This window comes from Solea solea, chromosome 1, assembly GCF_958295425.1.
Source record: "Solea solea chromosome 1, fSolSol10.1, whole genome shotgun sequence".
NCBI classification, from domain to species: Eukaryota; Metazoa; Chordata; class Actinopteri; order Pleuronectiformes; family Soleidae; genus Solea; species Solea solea.
Window position 1 is genome coordinate 44,766,335 of NC_081134.1, and position 20,601 is coordinate 44,786,935.

The 20,601-nt window shown below is 39.9% G+C and overlaps 1 protein-coding gene across 3 annotated transcripts in view; it reads right to left on the reverse strand.

Annotated features, from left to right (window-relative positions):
* mpp7a (MAGUK p55 scaffold protein 7a) overlaps window positions 1–18,593 on the reverse strand; it is a 124,358-nt gene extending 105,765 nt beyond the window's left edge. For 2 of the 3 annotated variants that reach the window (XM_058629148.1, XM_058629130.1), the window contains exon 1: window positions 18,300–18,593. The gene's annotated coding sequence lies outside the window, so the exon portion shown is untranslated. The remainder of the gene's footprint in view (window positions 1–18,299) is intronic. The other variant, XM_058629157.1, reaches the window with a different exon arrangement.
* Window positions 18,594–20,601: the final 2,008 nt, after the last annotated feature.

Consider the following 20,601-nt stretch of genomic DNA (forward strand, 5'->3'; position numbering starts at 1 on the left):
AAAAGTTTGGTCACAAAGAAAGAATAGATTTCCTCTTTCATGATGATTTCATCATCTAAAACGTTTGCAACACCTCAAGTCAGTGAACGAACGACTGTTGTATAGTGACAGTTGAAAGTGGGAGGATTAAAACCACTGTCATTAAAATCAAACAAACAAAACAGTATCCTTTACCAGTGTGTGTTATTACCTTGAATGATTTTGGCTAAGCTGAGCTTTCGGGTGAGAGAGAAAGAGCACTGAGAGAAAATCTTAAAGGGTTAGAGTCATAATATTAGTGGTGTCAATGGAGGGCACTAGGGCGCCGCCCCCCACCTGTCTCACCCCCACCTGTCTCACATGAAGAAGAAGATAGGAATCGCATAAAATAATTTTACAAAAAACATGTACATTTAAATGAATGAGCTATACATTATACAGACCATGTGTAAATACATGTGTAATCTGCATTTAAATGTAGTTTAAAGATGTTCTCACTCGTTTACAGCAACTGAGCGGTCAAGCACAAAAATCTTTAGCCGTCACTGAACAATGTGTGTAAGTGTCAAATATTACTATTAAAATCTCTGTAATCATTTATTTATTTATTTTTACTGTTTTATTTTGTTATTTTGTTAAGTGTCTTTGAGTGTCCAGAAACGTGCTATAGAAATGTGATGTATTATTATTGACTTAGACGATTATTTTGTCTCATGTCACGATATAGATATAGATATAGATATAAAATGAATATATTGTTCAGCCCTACCCTGATAACAGTTAAGATGAAGTTGAAATTTAAATGTTTCTGTGAATAATCACCTTGGTAAAGATCACGGAGCCTAATATCACTCGCAGTAGTATGTTCACAGCTGAATCTACAAAGGCCAGACAAAAAAAAGAAAAAAGAAAGCTCCATTTTCTCCTCCACCTCCAGCAGATGCAGCCTCTGCATTTCAACCGTCTTTTCTACACTTTTAATCTCTCCCCCCCCCCCCTCAATGTGGACATATGAGCTCATTGATATTAATGAAGCGAGACCATGAGGCGACCCAAACCTGACCCCAGAGAGATCACACCGACAGAAAGACAGATGGGCAGCAGCGACCAGCAGCGACCAGCAGCGACCAGCAGCTGAGCCCCCCCCCCCCCCAAACACACACACACACTGACCCAAGTGACACAGAGAAACCTCATGTGTGTGTTCATACAACCTACACAACACCAGGGGTTAGTAGAGAGAAGATGGAGAAACCTGACTTAACTTACAAGGTAGCTCCTCCTCCTTCACTTGTTAGAGATTCTAAAGTCTTACAGCATCACACAGGTGCACATATTTTATAATGTGGTAAATGGCTGCACCAGCAGCACCAGCCGCACACTAGAAAAACGCGCTGCACATGAATGGGTGGAGTGAATGTGGTGAAACTGTGGAATGTGAGTGAAACTGTAGTGTAAAGCAGCTCTGAGTGGTCATCGGTACTAGACTGCTATACACAGTCAATACTCTGTGAAACGCCCGAGACCATGTGATATTCTCATGATATTTAGGTTACGATACGATATTATCGAGATTTTGCTGAACTGGAAAAAAACACACATCTGTCAACATTTTGTCAACCAATAAAATAAAAGATTCATTCACATTTCTCAGTTCTTTCTCTGGCAGCACGTCTCCATCACTCGTGTTTATTTCCGCCATAAACCGCCGCAAGGCACACAACAACTGTAGGTGCGTTTGGCGCCATCTAGGGGACTGGAATGTCACATACGAAAAAGGTTCATCTTTTTATCTATGATAAAAAAAGATACATGCGATAAAAACGCAAAATATCGCAATATTTTTCACAATTTTCTCCCCATCCCTAGTAAATACACACCATTGACCATCAAACACACATACACACATTGTTTTTCCCATCAGTAGAGAAACACACATAATTATGCAACACACAACACAGTGTGCTTTCTGTAAAACACAGTGCAGCTTGTGTCTGACATAATGAAGCTGATGCAAATCATTTCAGACGTTTTTCTATGAGCTTTAATATGACGACATGTCGGCATGTAAACTATTAGGTTAGCACGCTTCAGTTCAACTATTCATGCTTTGTTTTCAGGGCAAATTTGGATTATTGTTCATTGAAGAAACATTGTACAGGGAGGGACACACAAGACAGTTTATGAACGCAGACAATGACGCTGAATGAGAAAGCATTCACTTATTTATTAATAACTCACCACATGCACACGTCCGATTGAATAAGCGGATGACTACACATCTACTACACACTGACACTAAATCGACTGATCATTGGCATTAAATGTACTGTGACGAGTTGAATTGTTTCCCGTCTGCACACATGATCCAGTATCTGATCAAACATTCAGTAAACATAATCAAATTGTTACTGAACTACAAGCTACAACTGTAAAATGCAGGTTGGTCCAACTCAGCTGCAGGAACAAGCGTTAACACAGTGAACGAGTCTCAACTCCCATTTGGAAACACTTTGGAATTTGGTCAGTCAACTTCAAAATTGTGGAACATCAAGATAAAGTCAGCCTGCGTGAGCTTAAGTTTGCCATCGCAGCGACACACAAACACAGATCCATCGGACTATGAAGTCATTATTTGGTTTAGTCTAGCAGACTGTACTACTGGGCCGTATACAGCTTCTGTATATACACACCGAACACCGGTATTTTTTTGTTTTTGTAAGACTGGTATATGAAAAACGGAACGCGGCACAGCAAAATACTGTTCCAGGACGACCCTTTTCAACGCTGCACATCACATGCTATAAGGGCAGTGGTCTCAAAGTTGCGGCCCCAAACAATATCAAGTTGTAACAAGACCTTTTTTTGTAATTAATAGATTAATTTTGCATCATAAATATTATTATTTAATACTAAAAACATTTTTTATTGTGAATATTGTTCCATATTATTGTTCCTTTCACAGTCTTTATCGATTTATGAAAAGACTGAAAGACTGGGGATCGCACATTTAACGACTGTGCCTGATGAGGGTACACTGCATGATCTGTCAAACCAACTGAACACATTAAACTCTCGCTAAGTGTAAGTGTATGAGACAGTGTGTGTGAATAACTCTCAATGAACTGGTAAATAAGTGGGACGGACACACAGAATCATTCATGATCACTTTATGTCACAAACAGACACACAACTTGACCTTAAAGACTTGCAAATGCAGCACTTTTAACTGCAAGGCACACACAGCTGTTAGAACAAGCCTGCTGGCACAGTGACAGCAGCAATGATGTCAACAATAAACACCTCCCAAATTATCAACACACAGGTCAACCAAATACTGTGTGTGTGTGTGTGTGTGCTAAGCCTTCCGTTTCAACCATCCCCTTGACTCTGATTACTCACCCTTCCAGGAACCCTCACAGTGGTCATTACAAAGCCACGGCTGTGATTTTTCCCAGTGATTACACAGGCTCTGTAGCTATGCATCCATGCACGACTGTATGAAGCAACGCCAAGTGCAACACAAGCAGTCACACTCTGACCTTTGTGTCCAACGCTTTAAAGGCAGCATAGACCGGAAGCTCCAATTAACGCCGCCAATTAAACCCTAAAGTTTTCATAAAAGTTTATTATAGTAATATTATTTGACTACGCGACTGGTAAAAACTTTGGTCTGTTTTTAGAGTCAGAGGTTGCAGGATGAAACTGTTGATGATGGAGTTGATAGTGACTCCGTGAAATGTGCGTAGGAGAAGACGATAGGGTCATCTATTTGGCTCCTCCTGAAAATTGTGTTACACCATTGTGGGTTTGTGCAAGTAATAAGCTCTCGATAAAAATCTTTATTCAAATATTTTCTTGTTAGCACAGATGTTTGTAAATGGCCTGTAAAAACAGGTCTGTGTGTGGTACAGAGGGAAAAGCAGTTTGTTCAGTGCATAAAAAAATATAGAAGCACCGACTATTTAAAAGTTCTCAGTTTTATCTTGGGACATGAAAGTAGATGAAAAATCCATATAATTAATAATGCTCCAGTGTAACCTAAAGGAGAGTGCATATACAACATCACTCTGAAATACAAAACAACCTTTACAAATTTCCAAGACTAAACCAAAGCGTTGCGGTGCATGTTTCATCTTAAGTCTTTCTTTCCTTGTGTTTGCACTTTCTGCTCGTAATTTAACACCAAACCTACTGCGGGCAAGTTATGACGTGCAATTATCAGCTAGACTGTTAGACACCGTGAAGTTCAGGAAGAAATACAAGCAGCGGTATTTACAGAGACATCAGTCACAATCAAGTTCAAGTAAAGTAGTTCAACGGCTTATGGCTGTTGGGAAAGTGTACGTATGCTGAATATACACTTGAGGCAGAATGGAAGAAAGAGAACAGGATGATCCACCGACAAAAGACCTATTTTATCTCTTCATCACTTCCAATTAACACATTCCAGCACATTGGTATACAGTATTCTGGACAAAAGACTCATAACTGAAAACAGGGGTGCGTGTGAAACCCCATTTCCTGGTACCCCAAGTCATTTTGCATGAGGTTTGGCTGCTGGGAATAGGGGAGAGGATAGGATAAGTGTGGTGGAGGGGGAGGGCATGAGTAACAATGCCTCATTTAGTATCCCAGAGTGTGACCCACCTCATTTAAATACCAGAAGTCTTTGAGTGACTGGATTAACAATGCAATGACAAAGGTTACGTGGGGAACTAAACACCACAGTGGATCACTGTGTGGACTCTGGTCAGCAGCCTGACAATCCTGTCCACAGGGAGGAAGAGTATCCCACACATACCTCTCCATCTTCACTCTCTCCTCCACATTCCCAACATGCACACACTAACGTACAGTCAGCACTTCCTCCTCCTCATCCTCCTCCTCCTCCACTCGAGGAGAATCATATCACTTTCCAGCCCAGCCTGCATCTTATCCCTCTGCTGCTTTGTCAGTGAAAGAGGAGACATGGAAAGGGAGGTTGAGAGATAAGGATAAAAAAACAAGGGGATTTTTGCCTGAGAAGTTGCTTGAGCAGCATAATCATTTAAAAGGTTTTCAGTAAACCCCTCAAAACGAGTCCAAGCGCTGTAATACATATGCCCGGCCTGTAGGTGTCGCTGTACTGTTCCTACACCAAAACCAGAGAGACAGACGTAGTGCACGTAGATAAAGATGTATTTGAATAATTATACATTACAATGTATACTAAAATAAAAGGAAAGTTATAATAAAGTGAACAAACCAAACAAACTCCAAGGATAACCAACAGTGAATGATGCAAGAGAGAGGTGGGATTATGACACGACAAACTAGCTTATTTATCATCTACGTGAAAACGCAAGGGTGGCGTTTTGAGATTTTCCCCCCTCTGGAATGTGGTATACTCTACCATTAATGCCTTAAATGCAGTTAAAACTGTGGAAATATAGATAAAATTCATCTAAAAATATAGATGAATATCCATTACACCAAAGCCATTGCCAGGTGTTTTCAAACAATGGTGATACAGCCTATTAGCGCCACCTGACTGTCTGTGTTTTTCAGTACAGCAATGTTTTGTTCTGCACCGCACAAAGGAAGTATTTATTTTTGATGTTATGACTGATAGATGCTAGGAGGAAGCACAGAAGCGATCACTTTGCATAAGTTAGTCACCTAACCACTGACTTGTTACTTTACTGCATTATTCTTGACTGCATTCAGCGCAGAAGACTCATATTTCTGACACTACTACAGGTCTGGACCGTGTTCTTTTACTAAATAATGATGTTATTGATCTAATTTAAGCTAAGATATTTCATTTCCTTTTCTTCATCGCGGCGCAGCTACGCTTTTTGCAATTCTGACTTTTGTACCATATTTATATATGAAGCCAATACAACATCTGTAAAGTGTACAAAAGAGAATGACAGTGTAAAGTTGTTGTAATTGTTGGAGAGAAAAATATTGTCAGAGTGTTCTAAAGTATTGTTATTAAATATGAATCCTGTTTGTTAACCCCCCCCCCCCAGCCATAAACCTAGGGGAAACACAGTGATGTCAGTGGAAGGAGAACAACACCAGGACTGAGTTTACCCTTTGAAAACTTGAGGGATAAACAAACTAAACTCCACTTAAGCCACAAATCCACGTCTCAGATTTCCCAACCTAAGTAGGGAGTAAGCGGTCAGTAAGCGGTCTGTTTGTGGATAACATATTCTCAGGAATTCTCTCATGCTTTGGCTGAGAATCCCAAGATAACGTTTAAAAAGTCAGTGGAGGCTTCTGGACCTGGCTCCTGTCAGACTGAGGTAATGCAGTGCTGAGAAATGAGCAAATTGCAAAACTATAAAAATAAAACAATGTCAAATTCCCATCAGGTGTGGACCAATGAAGCAGATTATTAGGTGTAAATGCACCCTAAATTGTTTTGACCTTAGAAACCTTAGTGAGCATTGTGTAACAATATGAAATTTTCAAAACTGAGAGAAAAAAAAAATCCAACTCAGACTCCAAATGGCTGTAAATGACTTTTCTTGACCTCCTGAAGGGATTTTGAATTTCATTTTACATTAGAGGCTACAATGTATTCACTTTTTTTTCACCTTTATTTTACCAGGATAATCCCATTGAGATTGCAAATCTCTTTTCCAAAAGGCAGCAGTAACAAACAACTCATCCAAATTACAATAAGACAATAACAGACATTAGAGAGCCTAAAGACAGTCGCCTAAAAGCAGTGACAGGCCAATGATTTAGATTCTCAGTCCTTCAGAATGAATTTCAAATGAAACCAGATTTTTGGAGTTTGCGGGTGTTCTGTAGATTGTTCCAGTCTGAAGCAGCTTTTCTTTCCAAATTCTGTTCGTACACTTGACTGTGTATAAAAGTCCTGGGAGTGCAATGAGCAGTGTCCATCATTTTTTTGTGGGAAAATGCATATAGAAGACATCCCCATGTCTGGTCCAGTAAAGCCCTTTCTGGGTCATAAAAGACATACTGTAACTTGTACGAGTCTCAATTTCTTTACAAGATATTCAACATGTCGTTTAAAGGTAATAGAATCGTCTAATAAAAGTAGAAGTTTGGACTCGGATGAGAAAGGTTGTTCTGCACACTGTCAAAAGCACATTGTATATACTTTGTAGAATTAAATATGAATTCATCTCGGAATGTTAAAAGACCGTTGGTGGCACAGGGGATACATTGATGACACAAATTATAGCTTACAGAAGGAGAATCTAAGAAAGATCCCAATGGAATTCCAACATGTGCGGGAACGTGGGGATATTTTTGTTCCGTGCACTACAGACGCTTAGCTCACTGTTTGTTCATCCCTCCCTCAAGCTGAAGTTGCAACTCTCAGCAAAATCCACTGCTACTGCATCTGTTTGGAATATAGTTAATGCCGTGCAGGGCCATGACAATGAATAACACATGGTAAACTCACACAATAAACTGGTCAGAGAACCCAAGCCTGAGGAAACTAGCTGAACTTTCTGCTTTAGCTTTCTTTACCCCATGTGTCAGCTGTAGGTGCTGCAACAATCAATAAGTGATTCTGAGCATTATTTTTGATAAATATCTGATGAATTGATTTCTTTGGAAAGAGGACAAAAACATGCTAAATCCAAAGTTCTCAGATTTCAGCTCCTATATAACAGACCACTGGATATCTTGATTTTTTGGACAATTTAATGGACCAAACAACGAAGTGATTAGCAGAAAGAATAACTGACAGATTCATTAAAGATAAAACAAATCATCCTTAGTTGAGCTGATTGGGAAAAATAAGCATTTACCAAGTCACATAAAATCTAGTTAAATCAAGTTTTTTGTAAATAGTCTACTGAGAAAATGTATTTTTCTTTGATAAAGTTACACATGGATGACAATTTTACCAACTCCAATACAAAACTTTGGTTAAATGTATATTAATACTTAAACTTAGATACAAAATGAATAAATAAAATGATGAAACTGTCAAACTCCAATGCTGGAACTGCCCTCTAATGAGCTAAGTCCATTTGATAATGGATTCTAATTTGGAATGAGTGCACTTTGTAATTTAATTTAATTTAATTTAATTTAATTTAATTTAATTTAATTTAATTTAATTTAATTTAATTTATACTACCAACCACTTGTATCCCTCTGTCAGGTGTAATCTCTACAACACGTGCAGCTCTGACACCATTTCTCTGAAAATCAGCCAGTCACAGCCTTCTGTGTGTGTGTGTGTGTGTGTGTGTGTAAATCAGATGTTTTACATCTAACTGCCAACATCCTGTCCATCCACAATCCACAGTCCATAAATGTTTAAAACCCTCGTGGAAAAAGATGCGTCATCGGAGACTCAGATTGATTAACAAAGCCACTACTCTGTATCTACTCTGTCCTTCTTTAAAGATTAATACACACTATTTACCGCTCGTGTGTAGCAGTGATCTGCAATCTACAGTTAGAGGTTTCATTTTGAATGAATACCTGCTGATCAAGGCCTAAAGCATATACCACAAGACTAAAGTATATTTTGCCAAATTTATTTTACAACCTAGCATCACCAAGCAAGTTCATTCATTTTTCACTGCTTTATCCTCTCGAGAGCTGGAGTTAATCCCAGGTGAATTAAAATGAGAACATGTTTAAATATGATGCATTTCTTAATATCATTTCTCTGTCTACATTTTCTTTTCAGGTGTACGGTTGGTAAATGTGCACTCCACATGATTCTGGTGCTTTAACATCACTTTAACCATGTAAAGAAGTGGTCTGTCGCACAGTGACCCACTGGCACACAATACTTCTCTGTTCACCAGATGCCAAATGATCCAGTCATCACCCTCTGTGCCACCCCTCTACACCCCGCCTTTGCTATCTATATCAGCCTTTCTCTATCAGTCTTCCCCTGACCGGCACAGAAGCTGCTGATGGTCGGTCAGATTAGCATCCAGCCGCTAAAAGGACGACTCCTAAACAGACAGAGAAAGAGCTGCTTTGTCTTTATCTGGTGCCGATGACGCCGGAAGTAAGAGAGGAAACTGGGGGCACAGAAAAAGCTTTTATAATGAGCAACTGTGAGAGACAGGGTTTCGAAGAGTATGATATTGGTAGCTAGGATGCACTGCATCACATTAGATTAGATTAGATTAGATTATTCACGAAAGTATTCGTAAGAATCATTAGTTTATCACATCAAATACAGTTTATTCTTTTAAACTACTCCATTTAGACTGCACTTGCTGTCAAATTTATTGCAGCAACATTTCAGTTTGTAAAAAATTACAATAAATAAAGTTATCTATCTATCTATCTATCTATCTATCTATCTATCTATCTATCTATCTATCTATCTCGAAGGTCAAGATTGTGACGTTGTATCGATCAATATTTGATTTACAATCGAGATCTACTATCTATGCAATCTTGCTGAGTCCTCTTAAATGTGAGGGAAGAATACTGACAGGCTCACTACATATTTTTGCTAATACCAAATATTAAATAAATACTTAAAGCCACCAAATGTATTGTATGTATATACAAAAGTATATATTTATGTCTGCTGTGTTTTTATTTTTGTGGTTTGTTTATTTTTCTGTTCTTAAAACACATGTCCCCGTTCACCATAAACAAACCCTGTGACCCAGTGGACCTAGAAACCAAACCACAGCTCCACCCTGCTGAGTGAATTTATTCAAACTCTATTCAAATCCAAACGGACTCGCCGTCCACATGACAATGCAGTGACACAGTAAACTACTCCTACAGTGCACAAGCCTTCTCTTATCAACTCCTGACAATTCAAAGCAAACTATAAATATCACACTTTCATTTCATCAAAGCCACAAAAAACCTCCGCTCGAAGGCCTTTTCAGGGGGTTACTTTGCAATTAGTGGTCAGCTCGGAGCCAAGTGAGCAGCCTCTCCTTTGATACAAGGGTACCATACAGGCAGCCGGGACTGATTACAGCTGTTTAAAAACTTTTAAGTAAAAGGCAAATACAAAATTACACCTGTGGCAAGTTTAGGTTCAAATTACAGAAGCTATGCTAATCCTGCTACAGTGTTATCTACAACTAAAGATGGCTTTGAACATTTTATTGCAGTTGCTTCTTTAATTCAGAACGGATTAGTGCCCAAGTAACTGGCACCTGGTCATTTCAGGATTACACAGCACACTAAAATGGGCATAGAATGGGCAGCCCACGGCAAAGAGAGAGGTCAAAAGCTCTGGGGTACCCCTGAGCACGGTAATAGGGGTGGAACGGTTCACAAAATCCACGGTTCGGTTCATAGCGCGGTTCATAGCGCTACGTTGTGTGTCATAAACTGAACGGTAGTGAAGGTATTGTTCTCAGTCGAAGTGCAAGCCTGACCATGGGCTTTTCCATTCCAAACTGTACCAAACCGGACCGTACCATGATGAAAACACAGCTTTAGTGACTTGAAGAAATTGCTAACGTTCATAGCATAATGGGCAGTTACCATCATACAAAGGTAAGTTGATTGACAGAGCACAATCCAGTACACAGTCTCATTATCGCTTTAGATAGCTCACAGTTCAATCTCCTTACTGACTGAATGCTTTTAATCACATAGGCCACATCATCAAAGAGCGATGATTGCATCATAAACGGCTATAATAGGCTGTTGTGAGGGGGTTTTCACAGTCTAATTGCTCTAATTGCTTTCAATGAGCAACAGGGGAATAGGCACAGACTGGGTCTATACTGTTCACGAATGGATGAATGGATGTCTGTCCGATACATGCACACACAAACATAAACACAGAGGCTGCGGAACATGTTTCCGCAACTTCAGAGACAAAAGTGTGTATTCACACACAGAGTGAGAGAGAGTGAGGCACACAGGCCTCCCTTTGCTGACATTTTCACTTGTTGTGGGCTGCAGTCGAAAGGCAAATAGGGGGCTGAGAAGAAAAGGCAAATTCAAATTCAGCCTTACGGGCCTGCAGCCGCATGGAGGTAGCAAGAAAACACAGCAGCAAGTGTACAGAGCCACAGCTGACGCTACTTGAGTCGCCCCAACTCACAAAGGTGGGGATTAAATGAGTGAAAGCCAGTGTTGTCGTCTGAAAGGTGTCCTCGCCAACTGAAAAGAAACAGGCTGCTGTAGAGAAATCCCTCATTCTTAAGGGTTCAAGGTCTCTGCAATACCCCACCCATCAGAAAGATCCCAGCATACCGACCTACCCTGGCTTCCCTATTTCTGTGTCCTGTCTCGTGTCAGTCATCACATCATTGCTTTTACTTCGGCAAGGTCATGCATGGAAAGCTGTATCTTGCAGCCATAATTGTCATGATTTAGCAAATATGATAAGATTAATGAAGAGATGGAGGAGCATCAGAGCAGTAATCAGAACTTAACCAGATGGTTAAATGATTGCATATGATATCAAACATCACTGCGGCAAGAAGGCCAAGAGAGGTCATGTGGTTGTATGACATTTTACCTGGAGTTGATTCCTAAGATCAGGGCAGCAGGAGAGAGGAAAGGGCATCTAACAGGCAAAACATGGTGGCAATAATATACTAATAATAATAATAATAACAACTTTTCCTAAAATTGACGACATATACTAATCACAGCGAAGAGAAAAAAAATCCTTTCACCATGTACTTGAACTTTATTTCTTTCAATATCAAATAGGCGTTTTTTATTTCTTAACCAAAAGAAACATTCCACATATAGTGCACATATAATAAAACCAAACTCAAAAATAAACACCCACACTGTCAAATAGCATTAACGGATGAATTTGGAAAGTTTTACTGAACCCTGCCCGCCCGCCCAGCAGTGTGCCACAGACCCCCATTTGAGAACCCCTGGTCTAAACCCTGTGACCATTAAATGTGCAATGCTTGCAACAGACAGAATTGCATTGGCTATGTGATATGAGCAAAGGTTCCAACAAATAGCAGATGGTAGTGACATCAGCGTACTCTATGTGTGTGTGTGTGTGGTCTACATCTTCAGTCACCAAGGCAAGAAAGTACTGTATGAAAACAGTCACAGGATCAGTGTGTGGCATCCCAGCTCACACATATCAACACCAGCTGCTTGAATATTGCAACCTCATGGTCCATTAATGTAGCACCGGATACCCATCACTGTGTGGTGACATCATGCTGACAGCGCATACTTGAGGCTGTGGGATCAAATGACAAAGATGGCTAATTCTTTTTCACTCAGTGGCTTATTTTCAAATCGACTGCATTTGATTACCAGTCAGAGAAGTCGGCCTTGAAGTCAACTCTCCATCACTTGTGAGAACAAAGGCATAACTTAAATAGCAGAACTACACAAATACTCAGTGGTTGCTGTGATTTACCAAACAAAGCCACAAACAAATACACACACTTTTGGTCTATTTTGGTTGAGTTTCGCTCCCAGAATACTGAATTATTCACAGGGCAGTGAGAGAAGGGAAGATAATAATGCTAAAGAGTGGCCACGCATGGAAAACCCTCATAAATAAAACAGCATTAGACAAATAAGCTTGACATCAGCGAAGTGAACTCAACGCCTCCCCTGAGAAAACACACGGCCTTCAATGACTAGCGACTGCAGCGAGTCGTCTTTCAACTTGAAGGTTGTGGGTTCGATTCCCGGCACCACTAGTCTACATGCTCATTGCATGTTTCTGACCATGCACAGACCAAGTGAATGGGTGAATGGCAAAACTGTAGCTTTGAGTCGTCATCAAGACTAGAAAAGTGCTCTATAGAGATATATATATATATATATATATATATATACATATATATATATATACCTTTATTTTGATGGGCACACCCTGCAGCCAATCACATGTGAGGACAGACTAGGGTCATACCATTATGTAAAAAAAAAAAAGGAAGGGAGGCAGGCACTCTTTTATCTAAAGTGTCCGAATGTTAAGCCTTTGGCCTTTATTTATTTATTTCTTTATTTATTTGACTTGTTTGCTGCGGTTCTGTGTTCAGTTGTTCATTTAAAAGTTAGATTCAAATGTTTAACAATAATAACTGTATATTTTTGTAATAATAAAATGCAAGAAAATAAGGCTTTTGTGAAAACACTGAATAAAAAAATTGCTCACCAACACAAAAAACATCTATAATTGCTAAATTAGGCTAAAAAAGAAGGCCGTGAGTGATACTAAGCGAGCCGAGACAAATTTTCCACTACCAAGTCCCAGCACAGTGCAACTTGTTTTTTTTGTTTTTCCATTAGCGACAGACTGCCGGTCACTGATTGGCTGACTGAGTGTCTGCACAGGAAGAGTCATGAGCGCGACAGGTGACACGCAACGGGCAACACAGGAATCAAACTGAACAATGCAGAACTGTAGATCAGTTAAAAAGACGTGTTAATGAGGTTAATGTTAATGTTAATGAGGCGTCTGGTGTATTTAGTGACAGCACTGCCGCATCACAACCCCTTACGCTGTATGTCAGTTCAGTGAAGTGCTGAATGATTCTGTGAACAAATGTTTATAATTAACTGAGTCTAATGATTCAATACACGAAAAATAACTGCTTTACAAGTCACTAGTCAGTTGTTTGTGTGTTGCGTATAAAACGAACTGACGACAGTTTCATGCAGCCTTGCTACGATGACTCTGCCCAAGTTGAGACGATGCTATAGGAAAACCATACCAACCAGCGAAAGGTTACACACTGGAGCTGTTCACTTTTAGTCCCTCTACTTTCTGAATCAAATGATGACCCCCTGTGAATGGAGAGGGCAGTGTGTCTGCACAGTGAGCATGGCATTTCATGTACATAAGCTGGAACAGAATGCAACCAGCATCCGGTGTCTGATGGCCATCATCTGCTCGCTGGGCTCATTCCGGCGAAGCAGCAGCAGCACTGCGAAGGCTTAGTTGGTGCTGCGAGAAACCCTACACCTCTGTGAGGCAGGCAAGAGGCAAAACAACACTGCATCACTACTGGTGATGCTTATCAACTGTGTCCATGCCAAGTACATGACTTTAATCTCTCTGTCTGGGATCAGCAGAGCAGCAGGAGGCTCACAAGTCCCCTGTAGCCTCATAACAGAGATTAGTGATACCATGGAGTAGATGTGATTAAGCACAGAAAGAATAGCATTGACAAATAAAAGGGTTGAATGAAAATAAATAATATAAATAATTTGATGAATGCATTAAAAAGACAGATAAGAATGGCTGGATGGACTCGATATTCTGATCAGTTCACCCCAACCATAACCAGTGTGAAGTAAGACACACTGACTCAGAGATGGTCATTTCCACTTACAGTAGATTTGTTATTGTAGTTTCTATCAGCATCTTTAAATAATGCAATCATGTTGCTCTCAATTTTACCAAAAAAAGAGACAACACTAAGTTTTCTAAGTGTCAGCATAGAAAACCTCAGACAAGCAGCAATAAGCAGCGCATAAATAGGTTTGATCCATCTGTCATCACACTTTATAACTGGATTCAGCCACAGCCACAACATGCTTTTAGTCTTATTTCATGTGTTGCCAAGTTTTGCAATTGTGAAAGTAGTGAAAGTATGTTTACCCATGATTCAAAGCTTCATGAAGGGGTAGTAAACTGAGTACTAAAAGCAGCCAAAGCAATATGGCAATGACGCTTTATATTCTCTGGCTCCTGGGGGATTTTAGTTCAGTACAGTTGCGGAATGGCTGCATTCCTTTATTTGTCAATTCTTGCACTGGAGCTAATATAGAAGATGACTGAAACTGTGGTTTGTCTTTAGACAGGCCACATCCTGTGAGTCTGAGTTTGCTGACAGCCATCCGAACTAATGCTCGGATTAAGAGTCTTAAGAGCCACTGTATCTTACCCACCCTTAAGCTCCAAGAAAATAGCCCTGCAGCTGACGAACATTTATGAAAGGCGACTCTCAGCTTTGTCCCAGGCCGTGAACAGTGCAGTGGCGTGCTGACAGGTTTCTCAGCAACACAAACCAGGCAGTTGCAATGACAGGGAGTGTTTGTCTCAACAAGCAGGTCACGCAAACTCATTTTCAGTCCAGCCTTGTGTACATAGCATTCCTGGTTCCCACACCTTCCTCCCTCTACTCAGTGACCCTCCAAGCCAAGAACAAAACCCTGGGAATGCAAGCTATGTGGAGCCGCAGCACCGAGACACCTGTTCAGACAACCACCAAGAGGCAAAGTCTCTGAGCTCTGAGCTCTGAGCTCTGAGTTGGTGCAGCTGACCATATAACTAACACAAGAAGTGCAATTGCAATCGCTACACATCCCAATGTTCCGAACAGAGCACTGTCATTCCTCCATAAGGTATAAAAGGGCATGTACATCCAAATTGTACATGTTTTAAGAATTTTAAAGACAGACTTAAGACCTGTCTGGTGTGTGATATTTAGTCGTCAGTGGGTCAGTCGTTTGTTTCACTGACTTCCTCTTCTTCTCTTGTGTATGTAACTCAAACTATCCTATTGACTCAAGTTTACTTTGCACCATTTAAAACACTGCAATTATATGGCAGATCATACCAAAATGCGTGCATCAGTCTTTACAATCTCACACTGTGGACAGATTTCAATAGTACCACATTCTAACAGAACATTACCACCTTTGACTACATCCTTACTATCAGATTTTCATCAAAAAACTGCATTTCCAGAAAAATAACAACTATAAAACCTGCGTACAGATGAGTAGCTAAATGCCTCTCACTATCCAGGTGCTGACAGCTTATCGAAAAGCTACGCACTGCAGGCCTTGGACGCAAACCAGCAACCTCTTGCTGTGAAGCTGTGGTGATATAATTTGGTCAATAAACACAGTCATCAATTTGTTGAAGTTGAATGTAGTGTGTATCTGCTACATGCTTAAATGTAAATGTTATTGGTGAAAACCAAGGGTAAATAATAAAATCATCAGATGACTCACACCTAACTTAAAAAAGAAACTGGCATCTGTTTTAGTCAAGCTGTGAATATATCCAGGGTGGAAAAACTGAGTGCCTAATAACACCTTGTATATTAGCTTCGATCTTCTGTGAAATGAGGGCATAATGGAACTGTCATAGACATTTCATGAAACTAAGCTGCTGGCCTCCTGAACATAGACCAGGGATTATAAGAGTGAAACACTTATAATCAAGGTCTCCTGAGAGACTCACCCTGCACAGCTGGAATTCAAAGCCAAGGCCTCCCACCTTCTTCTAGGCAAGGTTTACAAGAAGAACTAGGCTATTCCCACTGACAGCAAAGGAGCTCGCCAAAACTACAGAGAAACCACAGAGAATTCCGACTTTACACAGAGAAATGATGGCTCTCTGGAGATTCCCCCCTCTGTGGCATTCACATACATGGAAGAGAAGGTCATTTCTCCTTTTCCCACAGTCACATCACCACAACAGTGCTAGCAACTAGCTCAATAGTAAACAATATGGGACATTATATGCATATCACTGTACCTGGTAAGCAGTTAGATTACAACATTACAAAAAAAGGGTATGTTAAACATTCTATGTAGTTTTGAGGTACAGTATCTTGGATGATTTCATTTAAAGAAGCCAATAAACTCTAATATGCTGAATGCCACAAGGAACAAATGACTCCATGCAATGAAACACAATATCACTTCTTGCTATAAATTACTACTGACATCTTGGGTCTCTCTGCGTTTTTACCACATAAAGAAGCAAATGATATTGTGGCTTTTTGAAAGGCTTATGTGGACAATTTCATGTTAAAGTACACACACACACACACACACACACACACACACGCATCAGTCTGAGACTATATCATATAAGCAATGCCTCATTTTCAAAATGACTGAGCACTGCTCTTGGAAGGACTTTTGGAATAAAATGGTGCATAACTTCATTATGATATACAGCGTTAAGCGTGGCTGTGCTAGGATGTCTCCCAGAGTCCTGCTCGCTCAGAGGTTTGTCACCGTCAGCCTGTGACGAGCTCCATGTCACCACACACAACTTTCCAGGCCACAGAGGCTTCTTGAATGCTGCATTCCATTTTTAGTCGGAACTTGGAATTTCTGAGGTCGGGGGGGCGTTCCTGAAGTTGGACTTCCAACTCAAAACTCTGAGCAACCTCACATACCCTGAGTAAGGATTCCAAGATTGCTGCCCCCACACAAACACTGCTTATTTCATTGTTAATAGCACTTCACAGTAAATAAGTTGTACACATAGTAATGTGTAATTTTGTTGTTTTATCTGTGGACAAATACAATGTAGAGCTTGTTATCAACAGGTATTTCTAACAATGGCATTTGTGTCTGTGCTTTTTTCTACTTTTCTCTGTAACGCAGTGAACTAGAAGGTGATGCATCCCCTATATTCTCTCCATATTCCCATTGTATTATCATGTATTCTGTCATTTATTCCCCAATCCCACTAAGGTGACGGTAGCTCAGTGGTACAGCGAGTCGTATTTCAACCGGAAAGTTGTAGGTTAGATTCCTGGCTCTGCTACACTATATGCCGATGTGTCCTTGGGCATGAGTAGCAGTACCATTGTATTTCCTCTGTATTACCACTGTATCCCTTCTACATTTGCCCCATGTGCTCTGTATTCCTTTAGTATTTTCCTCAGTATTCCCCTATCCGCCCTTAGTGGAAACGGGAATCCCCCTGTACACCCATCTATATACCCCCTGTAGAACTCCCCTGTCTAGACTTTATATTATCTCTGTATTCCCCTGTCTGACCTCTGTATTCCCCTGTCTAGACTCTGCACATTTTACATTTTATGTTTACATTACATATTACATTTTATGTTTATAATATTTGTTTTGTATTGTATTGCTGCTATGTTAAAACAATTTCCCCTTGGGGATGAATGAAGTATTTCTATTCTATATTATCTCTGTAATCCCCTGTCTGACCTCTGTATTCCAGCTCTATTCCCCCTGGAGAAGCGTCTCATTGACACACTGTACATCCTGGAGGAGCTGCTGCTGCTGCTGTTGCTGCTGCTGCTGCTGCGTTCAGGGTGTGGGTGTTTTGTGGAAGTTCAGAGTTGTGTCACGAGGAAGTTTTGTCATGTGTTCACTGACTGTACCTGTCTTTGGTGTAACGCCACACTGTGTCGAGTGAGCCTCCTAGCATAGTAACACAACAGCTTCTTCCCGCTGTGATGAAGCAACATTGTGTCAGTTTCTTTCACTTTCTCAGAAACTATGAAGACAAACGCACAGCACGCGTCACTTTGACACTATGAACCTAAGCACGCTGGTGTGACACGCTGCACTGCAGCTTGATATTCTCTATTAAAAGCAATTTAAACTAATTGGAAATCCCTTGTACGTTGTCAAATACAGTACAACATGTTGGTACTCACTTTGCATCGGAGGTCGGTGTTAAGTGACTTCTTGCCGTGTACTCCAATGGTTCCTTCGAGAACGAGACTTTACTTAGACAGCTAACAGAGCTTGAATTAAAAGAGAGTTATCCCAGTCTCTAAACTATTGTTTTCTCTTTTTAACTCATGCGCGTTCTCTATGTCTACTACTATGTGCTGGAGTCAACCTTTCAAAGCGTAACGCCTCGGCTTCGCCGCAGGACAAACGCGGCGCCCTGTCAAAGCGCTGACTTGGAAACAGTTTGTTTGTAGGTTTGCAGGGATGTGACGACACGTCGCTGATCTTAGATCTGCACCGGACAGAGCTTTCAACACAATATAGAGGCGTTGCACATACATACCGTCTAATCTCTGCTCCCATTGGTGACTAACTCTGTAAGGGCGAGCCCTAATTCAATGCTGTATTTTCATTGGTTAGTAGCACTGTCTGTCGTCTTGAAACCCCGCCCCCTACAAGTTTTCCTGACAGTCTACGGGAGAAAGTAAGATAGCCACACCATTAATGCACGTTTCTCTTAGAAAAACAAAATAGACATGCTATTGTCTATAAACTATACCAAATATCCGTTTGGAATAGTTCATTTCTATTTGATATTAATAACCTCAGTTGGGACAGTTGATGCAACATGAAATTCATTTATAAGTTGTTTATTTATTTATTTATTTATTTGACTAATTTCGAGCAGATATTTGAATCAAACTTCCACGTACGTGTGAGAATCTGCCCAGCTTTCTTCCTCTTTATTGTTTGCTCTTATTATTATTAGAAGAAGAAGAATATACATTATTTATTGTCGTTATTATTATTATTATTATTGTTGTTATTGGTATTCGTATTATTATTCTTATTTTGTATTATTGTTATTATTATTATTATTATTATTATTATTATTATTATTATTAATACTAATAATAATAATAATAATAATAATAGTAGTAGTAGTAGTATTAGGGTAAAGTCGGCAAGAGAGTGCTGCTTTAGTACCAAATATTTAAAAGGTGATTTGATAGCTCCCTCTGCAGGCAATGTTAAGAAACAACAAGTGGCCTATGTTCTGAGAAGCCACTTCGGAGAAGGATACTAGTGGATTTTGCCTGAAAATATTCTAATAAATGACTTAATACCTACAAATATGCGTTAAGATTGCTGATGTTGGACAGAGTTGTGTAATCTGTCTAATCATTGATTGTGATTCACCCATGCAAAGAATAGAAGACTGAGCATATGGACTCACAAAAATCTATTCTGTGTGAACTTGTTCCAGAAATGTGCTAACAATGAGAGCGCCCCCTGACATGCCCTCTTGTCCCCACATTAAAAAGCATTGGGTGCCAAAACGCTGAACTGCAGCTTCTTTTGTCCTCAGCCTAGGATCTGATGTGGGACTTTATTATCCAGGGACAATGGAGCCCAGCAGCCCTTTTCTGACAGATACTCGCCCCTGAATCATGGATTCAACCACAACATATGAATAGGCTACTTTGCACACAGTTTTCATTTTCCTTGCTATTATATTTGCCCATAATAATATGTATGGCAATGACACTGGTATTTTGGATCATTCCTATATCATACACTTACTGATGTTTTAATATTTAGTTCCATTTTTTCCTGTACAGTATCTTGTAAAAGTATTTTGAAATGTTCTTCACAAGATACGTTATTATAAGTTATTTTAAAATAGGACAATATGGTTCCCTTCTCATGTACATTTAAAATGACGATGAAAATTGAGCCCTTAACAGAGTTGAATTTAATATTTTTAATTTTTATGTAGAAAAACTATTGCTTATGAGTAAGAATGTGTTTTTATTTCTCTGTCTGTGCTACCTGCGATATCGCCGTGCAGGCACTAGATGGCGGAAGAGAACAAGTCACTGTCTGCCATCTTCACATTGTTGTTAACATTATGAAGTCGACAGCGCTTCCCTTTCTAATAAATAAACACTTTGGATGTTGCAACATTACCAGTCAACATACATATGTAGACATACAATGACAGTTTTAAACTGAACAATATGTTTAACAAGTTTTAAAGACTGTTCGAGTTCAGCCAAGGTGTCCCGGATGTTAACGTCAGAAGGGGGTGGAGGAGGTTGCAGTCAAGGTTGCCAGGTTTGTTAACTACCACACTGTCAACCGAATTTGATGAGTATTTTCCTAAATATTGGATTTGTTTGACCAAGTATGGACAGCGAATCATAAATCTGACTGATATTAGAGGATTTTGTTATTAAAGTCAGTATTAGTATTCCTGAGAAAATCTGGTAACTGGTTAGG